The sequence below is a fragment of the Panthera pardus genome, unplaced genomic scaffold (assembly GCF_024362965.1).
Source record: "Panthera pardus isolate Hobbes unplaced genomic scaffold, ASM2436296v1 HiC_scaffold_22, whole genome shotgun sequence".
Taxonomy (NCBI): Eukaryota; Metazoa; Chordata; class Mammalia; order Carnivora; family Felidae; genus Panthera; species Panthera pardus.
This window is the reverse complement of record NW_026526788.1, coordinates 56,129,729-56,137,788: the sequence shown is the minus strand read 5'-3', so window position 1 is coordinate 56,137,788 and position 8,060 is coordinate 56,129,729.

Sequence of the window (8,060 nt, the reverse complement as noted above, 5' to 3'; positions counted from 1 at the left end):
TTACTCCAAAGGTAAATTTTTGTGTCTTTGCAGCTCCTCCTTGAGTGGGCCTGGATCACTGGTCTCACACTGGCTGTGGCTAGTAGTATAATTGGTTCTCTCTTCTTGCAGCTGTGCAATTGAGAGATATTATTTAAGAACTAGACATTATTCGGGGGGAACACTGGAGGATACAAGAAGGCTCTAAAGGCCAGAAAGGGACAACAGTCATGGCCAATATCGATGAACAAAGACTTCCCTTGGTAATTAGAGACTGGTCAGCTGGATTCTGCTTTTGGGAATCTACCTCTGAATTTAGTATAACGAAGTTCTCCCAGTTCCTTGTTTCCCTTCTCCAACATTCCGAGTCTTCATTCTTTGCTCCAAATCCTAGTGCCACTGATAAGTGAAAGAGACCGAAGGAGAACAAACTAGTAAAAGAAGATAAGTAATAACTTGACATTTTCCAGATGTTAGTCTTTGCATCTCTAAGCGACAGTGTGTATGACCCACATGATTGACTCATAAACCTCACTGTGGCCCTTGGAGAAATACTAGTGGGAAATGCTGGGTAGAACAAGCTGGAAAATAGGAGTGGGGAGAGAAGAGAATGTCTAAGCAGCTTACCTCCACCAGATGGCTCCCTCACCCACTCTTACATAAACCTTGGGGTTTCAGAGCTGCCTTTGAATTTGGGAGTTTCTGTCTGTGGCCTTTCCTGCCACCATTTCCACCGCACGCCAGATTTTGTCATGCTTTGAGCGGTACCCGTTATTTCATTCTGTGTAACAAATTATTTCAAAACTTACTGGTTTACAACAATAATAAATATATATTTTCTCACTCTGGTGTTTGGCTTTTGGGTGATTTTGGTCAGGAAATGGAGAGTGGCTTCGTGGGCGGTTTTGGCTCCAGCTTTCGTGAGACTGCAGTCAGATGTTGGATAGGGCTGCTATCATCTGAAGGCTTGATGAGGCTGGGGGATTGGCTTCCACAGTGGCTTCTTTGCACTGCTGACAAGTTGATGCTGGCATTCTTTTTTTTTTTTTTTTTTTTTAAACATTTATTTCTGAGACAGAGAGAGACAGAGCATGAACGGGGGAGGGTCAGAGAGAGGGAGACACAGAATCCGAAACAGGCTCCAGGCTCTGAGCTGTCAGCACAGAGCCCGACGCGGGGCTCCAACTCACAGACCTGAGAGATCATGACCCGAGCGGAAGTCGGCCGCCCAACCCAACCGACAGAGCCACCCAGGGGCCCCAATGCTGGCATTCTTATGCTGATAGGCTGGGAAGAGGTTTCAGTTCCAGGCTTGGCACTCTCCAGAAGGCCTCTTCAGCGTCCTCTTGGCATGGTGGCTGACTTCCTCCAGAGCAAGAGATCCAAGAGGGAGCCACAAGATCTATGATATATCCTCAGAAGGACACACCGTCATTTTCACAATATCCTACTGGTTTTACAGGTCAGAACTATTCAATGTCCCAATGTATAATGGGAGGCTTATACAAGAGCATGACTGCCAGGAGGTAATCATTGGGGCCATCCTGGAGGCCATATTGGAGGCTAGCTGCTGCTATGTGCTGCTCTGTGGGCTTAGAATATCCTTCCTCCTCCACCTGACCTCCTCCTGCAGACCTTTGAACATCCAGCTTGAATGTCAAGTCCTTTGTGAAGCTTTCCCCATATAATTTCTCATTTCCTCCTCTGTGTTTACACAGAACTCTGATCCATCCCTATTAAGCACCTATCACTTTGCATTTCAACCTGTGTCTATAATCCCCCCCCCCCACCTCTGTTCGGGAGAGCAGAGAAACTGAAACTTAAAATCCTGGCAGCCCCAGTTTCTGCCAAGTATAGAGCTTTGGCACAGTAAGTATTCAATGAATGCTTATTTTTAAATAAATGAATAAAACAGAGAAAATAACAAGTGTTGGTGAGGATGTGGAGAAACTGGACCCTTTGTGCACCATTGTTGGGAATGTAAATAGTGCAGCCTCTATGGGAAACGACATGTCATATCCTCAAAAAATTAAATGATCCAGCAATGCCACTTTTGAGTATATACCCAGGAGAACTGAAAGTAGGATCTCGAAGAGATATTTATGCACCCATGTTTATAGCAGCATTATTCACAATAACCAAGAATGTAGAAGTCACCCAAGTGTCCATTAATGAATGCACAGATAAACAAAATATGCAAGGATAAACAAATATATATATATATATATATGCACATATATGTATATATATACACAATAAACGATTATTCAGCCTTGAAAAAGTAGGGAAATTCTGACACATGCTACAACATGAATGAACCTTGAGGACATGAATGCTAAGTGAAAGAAGCCAGCCACAAAACAAGTTTGTACAATTCCACTTACACAAGGTCCCTAAAGCAGTCAAATTCATAGAGACAGAAAGTAGAATACAAATGCCAGGGGCTGGAGGGAGGGGAGAGCGGGGTGTTATTGTTTAATGGAAATCGATTGTCAATTTTGCAAGACGAGAAGTGTTTGGAGATGGCTGCACAATGTGAACATACGTTAATACTGCTGAACTGTACACTTAAAATACGGTTAAGATGGTACATTTTATGTTATATGTATCTGGCCACAATTAAAATTCCTTAATAATTATTTATTTATTTATTTATTTATTTATTTTGAGAGAGACAGTGTGCAAGCAGGGTAGGGACAGAGAGAAGGAGATAGAGGATCCCAGGCAGGGCCCACACGCTCAGCCTGACGTGAGGCTTGATCCCACGCCCGTTGAGATCATGACCTGAGCCAAAATCAAAAGTCGGACACTTGACGGACTGAGCCGGCCAGGCCCCCACAATTCAAAATCTTTAAATGAAAGATTGATGTGTAAACAAAGTGGAATATATCCATTCAATGAAATATTAAATCAGCTGCAAAAAGAAATGAAGTATTCGTACGAGCTACAACAAGGATGAACTTTGAAAACGGTATGCTGCATGAAAGAAACTGACACAAAGGCCACGTGTTGTATGAATCTATTTACATGAAATGTTCACAACAGACAAACCTATGGAGACAGAAAGTATATTAGCGGCTGCCAGGCACTGGGGGCGAGAGGGAGGGGCAGGAACTGGGAGTGACTTCTAACAGTTACAGGGTTTCTTCTTGGAATGATGGAAATGTTCTGGAATTGGATAGTGGTGATGGTTGCACAACGTTGTGAGTATACTAAAACCCCTGAATTGTACACTTTAAAAATGAGACTTCTTATGTTATGTTGTGTGAAATCTTGTGTTATATGAATTATATTTCAATTAAAAAGTGAGTGAAATGAAATACTTGACTGGTATGTATTTTTTGGTTGTCTTTAATATTTGCATTTTCTCTAGTATTTACACTTAATATTTGAGTATAGTTTTTGATTAATAGCTCATCGCCATTGCTCTGAAAAGAGTTCAATAAATACATCTTTATGTTCTTGTACCTGGGAAAGAAGTACCCATGAGTAATGAGTTTTCCAGCTGTGAGACAGTGAGTTGTCAGACAAACACAGCAAGGAAATGAATGTCTGCAGTTACATTCTTACTCAATAGCTCTTGGCAGCCATGAAAACAGCCATTCATCAAACACAAGCAAAAAAAAGCTTCACAGGGCAAAGCAGTGAAAAACCTCAGCAATAAAACTTTGTGGCCTCCTGTGAAGGAGACAGTTAACTGTCCACTAAAAAGTCTCTTTCGCCACTTCATGGTATAGAGTTGCAGCTGGGCAGCCGAGGCCCAGCCAGGAACTACATTTCCCAGCCCCCCTGCTGCATATAGATTGGGTCACGTGACTCACCAAAGGACGTGAATGGAAGCATTGAGTGTCACTTCTAGACCAAGGCATTTAAAAGTCAGAAACCTACTCCTTCCTCTCTTCTCCCAAATGCCAGCTCAACGCAGAGGGAATGGCCAGGCCACATAGTGGAAGGAGCCTGAGTCCTGAATCATCACAGTGGGAAGGCTCCCACTGACCTGGGATACCCACAATGGACAGTTAGGTGAGGAATAGATTTGTACATGAATAACAAAGAGATTTTTATTAAATTAAGCTACTGAATTGTTGGGAGATATTTATTACAGCAGTTAAACATCAATATTCATTTATTCCACTGAATGGCTATTTATTTGTGCCTCTCATGGGGAATATAGAAATGAATAGCCTGGAATTCTTCCCTCAGAAAGTTCTAATTCTACAGTCACCTGGCTGGCTCAATTCGTAGAGCACACAACTCTTGATCTCAAGGTTGTAAGTTCAAGCCCCATATTAGGCGTAGACATTACTTTAAAGAAAAAAAGTTCTAATTACAAATTGGAGAATTAGATGGGAGACTACTTGAGTAAATATGCTACCAATGGACTGCAGTAGGTAACCCACCAAAAACCCTGAATAGACCGTTAACCATTACAGAAATTGAAAGAATTAACAGGGGCACCTGGGGGGCTCAGTTGGTTCAGCGCCCACCTTGGGCTCCGGTCCTGATCTCACGGTTTGTGGGTTCGAGCCCCACATCGGGCTCTGTGCCGACAGCTCAGAGCCTGGAGCCTGCTTTGGATTCTGTGTCTTCCTCTCTCTCTGCCCCTCCACTGCTCTCTCTCTCTCTCTCTCTCTCTCTCTTTCTCTCTATCTCAAAAATAAACATTAAGACATTTTTTTAAAAAAAGAAAAAAATTAACAAATAAACTTCCTCAATGGCATCAGGCCCAGATTATTTTGTAGACAATTTTTATCAAGCCCATCAATAAAATGATATAGTTAAACTATTCCAAACAGAACAAGATGGAAACCTTCTCAGTTTATTTGTGAGTCCAGAATTACCGTCACTGTTACAAGAGCCAGATAATAGTGCACACACACAAACAGTATCACCTGAACATAGCCAATTTAAAAACAATAAAAGTACACCTACCATGTGACTGACCCTTCCACCGCTAGCTATGTATACAAGAGAAATGAAGTCATATGTCCACACAAAGCTTCGTACCTGAACGTTCACAGCAGCTTTACTTGCAATAACCAAAATTTGAAGCAACACAAATGTCCATCAACAGGAGGATGGATAAACAAATTATAATATATTCATACAATGGAATGATACTCAGCAATAGGAATGAATGAACTATTATTACCATAGTACCATGAATGAATCTCAAAATTATTGCGTTAAAAGGAGCCAAACACCTCCCCTTCCGCCCAGAAAAAAAAAAAAAAAAGCATATACCATACATATATATTATGTTTATATAAACTAATCTATAGTCACATAAAGTAGATCAGTGGTTGCTTGGGGGTAGGGGAGATGGGACGGAATTATCAAGGGGCACAAGGGAGCTTTTGGGCATTATGGATATGTTTAATGTCAGGGCGCCTGGCTGGCTCAGTGGGTGGAACATGGGACTCTTGGTCTCAGGGTTGTGAGTTTTAGCCCCATGATGGGTGTAGAGATTACTTTAATAAAAAAAAAAAAAAAAAAAAAAAAAAAAAACAGTGGATATATTTACTGTCTTAATTGTAGTGATGATTTCATGAGTGTATACGTATGTCAAAAATTATCAAAGTGTACATTTAAACTATGGGCAGTTTAATGTGCATCAAGTATATCCTAATAAACCTGTTTAAAAAAAGAAATATCTAGGCAAACACTTCACCTTTCTGAGCATCATCTACATAATGCAGTTATTTTATTTTATTTTTTTAAGAGAAAGGAGGGCAAGTGAGTGAGGGGCAGACAGGGGTAAGAGAGAGAGAAGTGGGGCTCACGTGACGCGGGGCTCACGTGAAGCGGGGCTCAAGCTCACTCGATGTGGGGCTGGAACTCATCAACCGTGAGATCATGACCTGAGCCGAAGTCAGATGCTTAACTGATGGAGCCACCCAGGCGCCCCTACAAAATGCAGTTATTATCTGAACTGTTTATCTGTTCATATAAGGATGGGATGAAATAATGATGTAAAAATATTTTGCAAACTGTGAATACGAGAATACAGGGACATTGTATAATCTTTATTACTACTAATGCCATTATCGACAATAGTATTGTCATTACTATCATGGTCACTACAAAAACACTCCATCACCTAGATCTTCTGGCACCTTATTTTTAAGTAATCTCTACATCCAACAAGGAGCTTGAACTTAACAACCCCAAAATCAAGAGTCACATGCTCTACCAACTGAGCCAGCGCCCCAGGAGTTCATCATTTTAACTGAAAAGAAAAAACAAACCCTGCAGGTTCCTAGGGATGGCTGGGAGGAGAAGGTGACAAGCCAATAAATACAGCAAAGTTTACAGTTTACCAGGGAAGTGAGGAAAGACATGTTGTGAAATGCCCAGATACGAAATAGCTAGGGAAGCCAACCACTTAGAAACACCCACCGCCCCCCGCGCCTGGACAAAGTTTGATTTGACTGCAAACACATGAAGGAGCCTGCAAACATAATGAGGGGAGTCTGTGAACATCTCACTGCTGGCACTGAGAATCCATGGTCAGCTCATCTCTCTCTAGATAGACTAGAACTTAAAGAAACTAGATGAGAATAGGGAGTCCTCCTTCCAGGCCGAAAGGAGGCAGAAGGGGATACGGCTTGGAGCACAAAGCAGGCTCCCAGGACTGGAAAAAGCAATAAATAAAAAGGAAAGCAAAGAAGGCCCTTGGATCCTCGGGAAAAGACGAAGGTCCCGACCTTCACACAGATAACTAATTTTTAACACTTCTGTTCTGTCTTTCAAGAAAATTCAAATCTGAACGCAAGAAAGAACAGTAGAGGGATCAATCCATGGCTGGTGAGATTGTCATTTCTCAGGTGGGGAGAGAGCCAGGGTGGAGTCGGGGAGAAGGGAACTAACGTTTGTGAGCACTTACTGTGGCTCAGGCTCAGCATTTTATAAGCATTATATCCGAAGCCCTCCTCCCCTCTCCAGGTCAACATGACATAGCTGAGAGCTGACCTGCAGTGATCAGTCACCAGGCGCTCTGATCTGGGTGCATCGTCTCAGTGAGCCCTTCCCACAGACCAGTGAGGTAGCCACCCACGTTAACTCCATGTAGTAAGTGATGAAACTGACATGAAGAGTTTTAGTAAAAGGCCTAGGAGCAGACAACTAATAAGAGATTGGCCTCACTTCTGACATCACAGGATGAGCTCACCTAAAAATCAGAGCCAGTCATATTAACTGCCCAGGGGAACACAGGAGACAGCACAGAGCACAGAACAAGATTTCGAAAGGCAGAGGGTTCTGTATCCACGTTTGGGATCAGGTCAGGTGGCCATACGTACCACATGAGGCCTCAAGAGGAAGGGGGGCTGAGTGCAGGGGCAGTCTTAGTCCTTCTTACATCAGGCAGACAGAGAGACTGTCTCCAGGAATCCGGAGCGTGGTTTCAGCATAGGGAGCTGATTAAACCTAACTTCATCGTCCACTGAGAAGAGAGTAACTGACATAATTTGGATTTGTAATGATATAACTTTCTTCACAGGCTTTCCTTCCTGCTTTAGCTCAAAATACAACTATACAAACTCCAGCGTAGCTCTAGATAGGGTCTTTGGATGACAGGAAGAAACAGTTTTTCTGCTGGGAAATCCTCTGAAACAGCATGGCATGGTAGCACAGACTTGAGTTTGAATCTTGTTACTGTCACTTAAGTCAAGTGACCTGGGGAAATCAGCTTACCCTTCTGAGCCTATCTCCACATCTAGCAAATGGAGGTATTTAATACTTCTTGGGCTTGTGAGGCTGCTAAGAGATGTTATATGAGTTATTCATTCTCCTTGTTCTTGGTTCATTGCAGCCACTTTGGCAAGTTAGCTCCCTTTCTCCCCTCTTGCCAACCTTGACTCAGAAGTACTTTATGCAGTGCCTGGGAGTCTCAGTCGTTAAGCATCTGACTCTTGATCTCATAGTTTGTGAGCTCTGGTTGGGATTCTCTCCTTTTCTCTCTCTGCCCTTTCCCCATTTGAGCTCTCTCCGTTTCTCCAAATAAATAAATTAATAAACTTAAAAGAAGCCGGAGGAGGAGGAAAAGGAAAAGGAGAAGAAGAGGAAGAAGAAGCACTTTA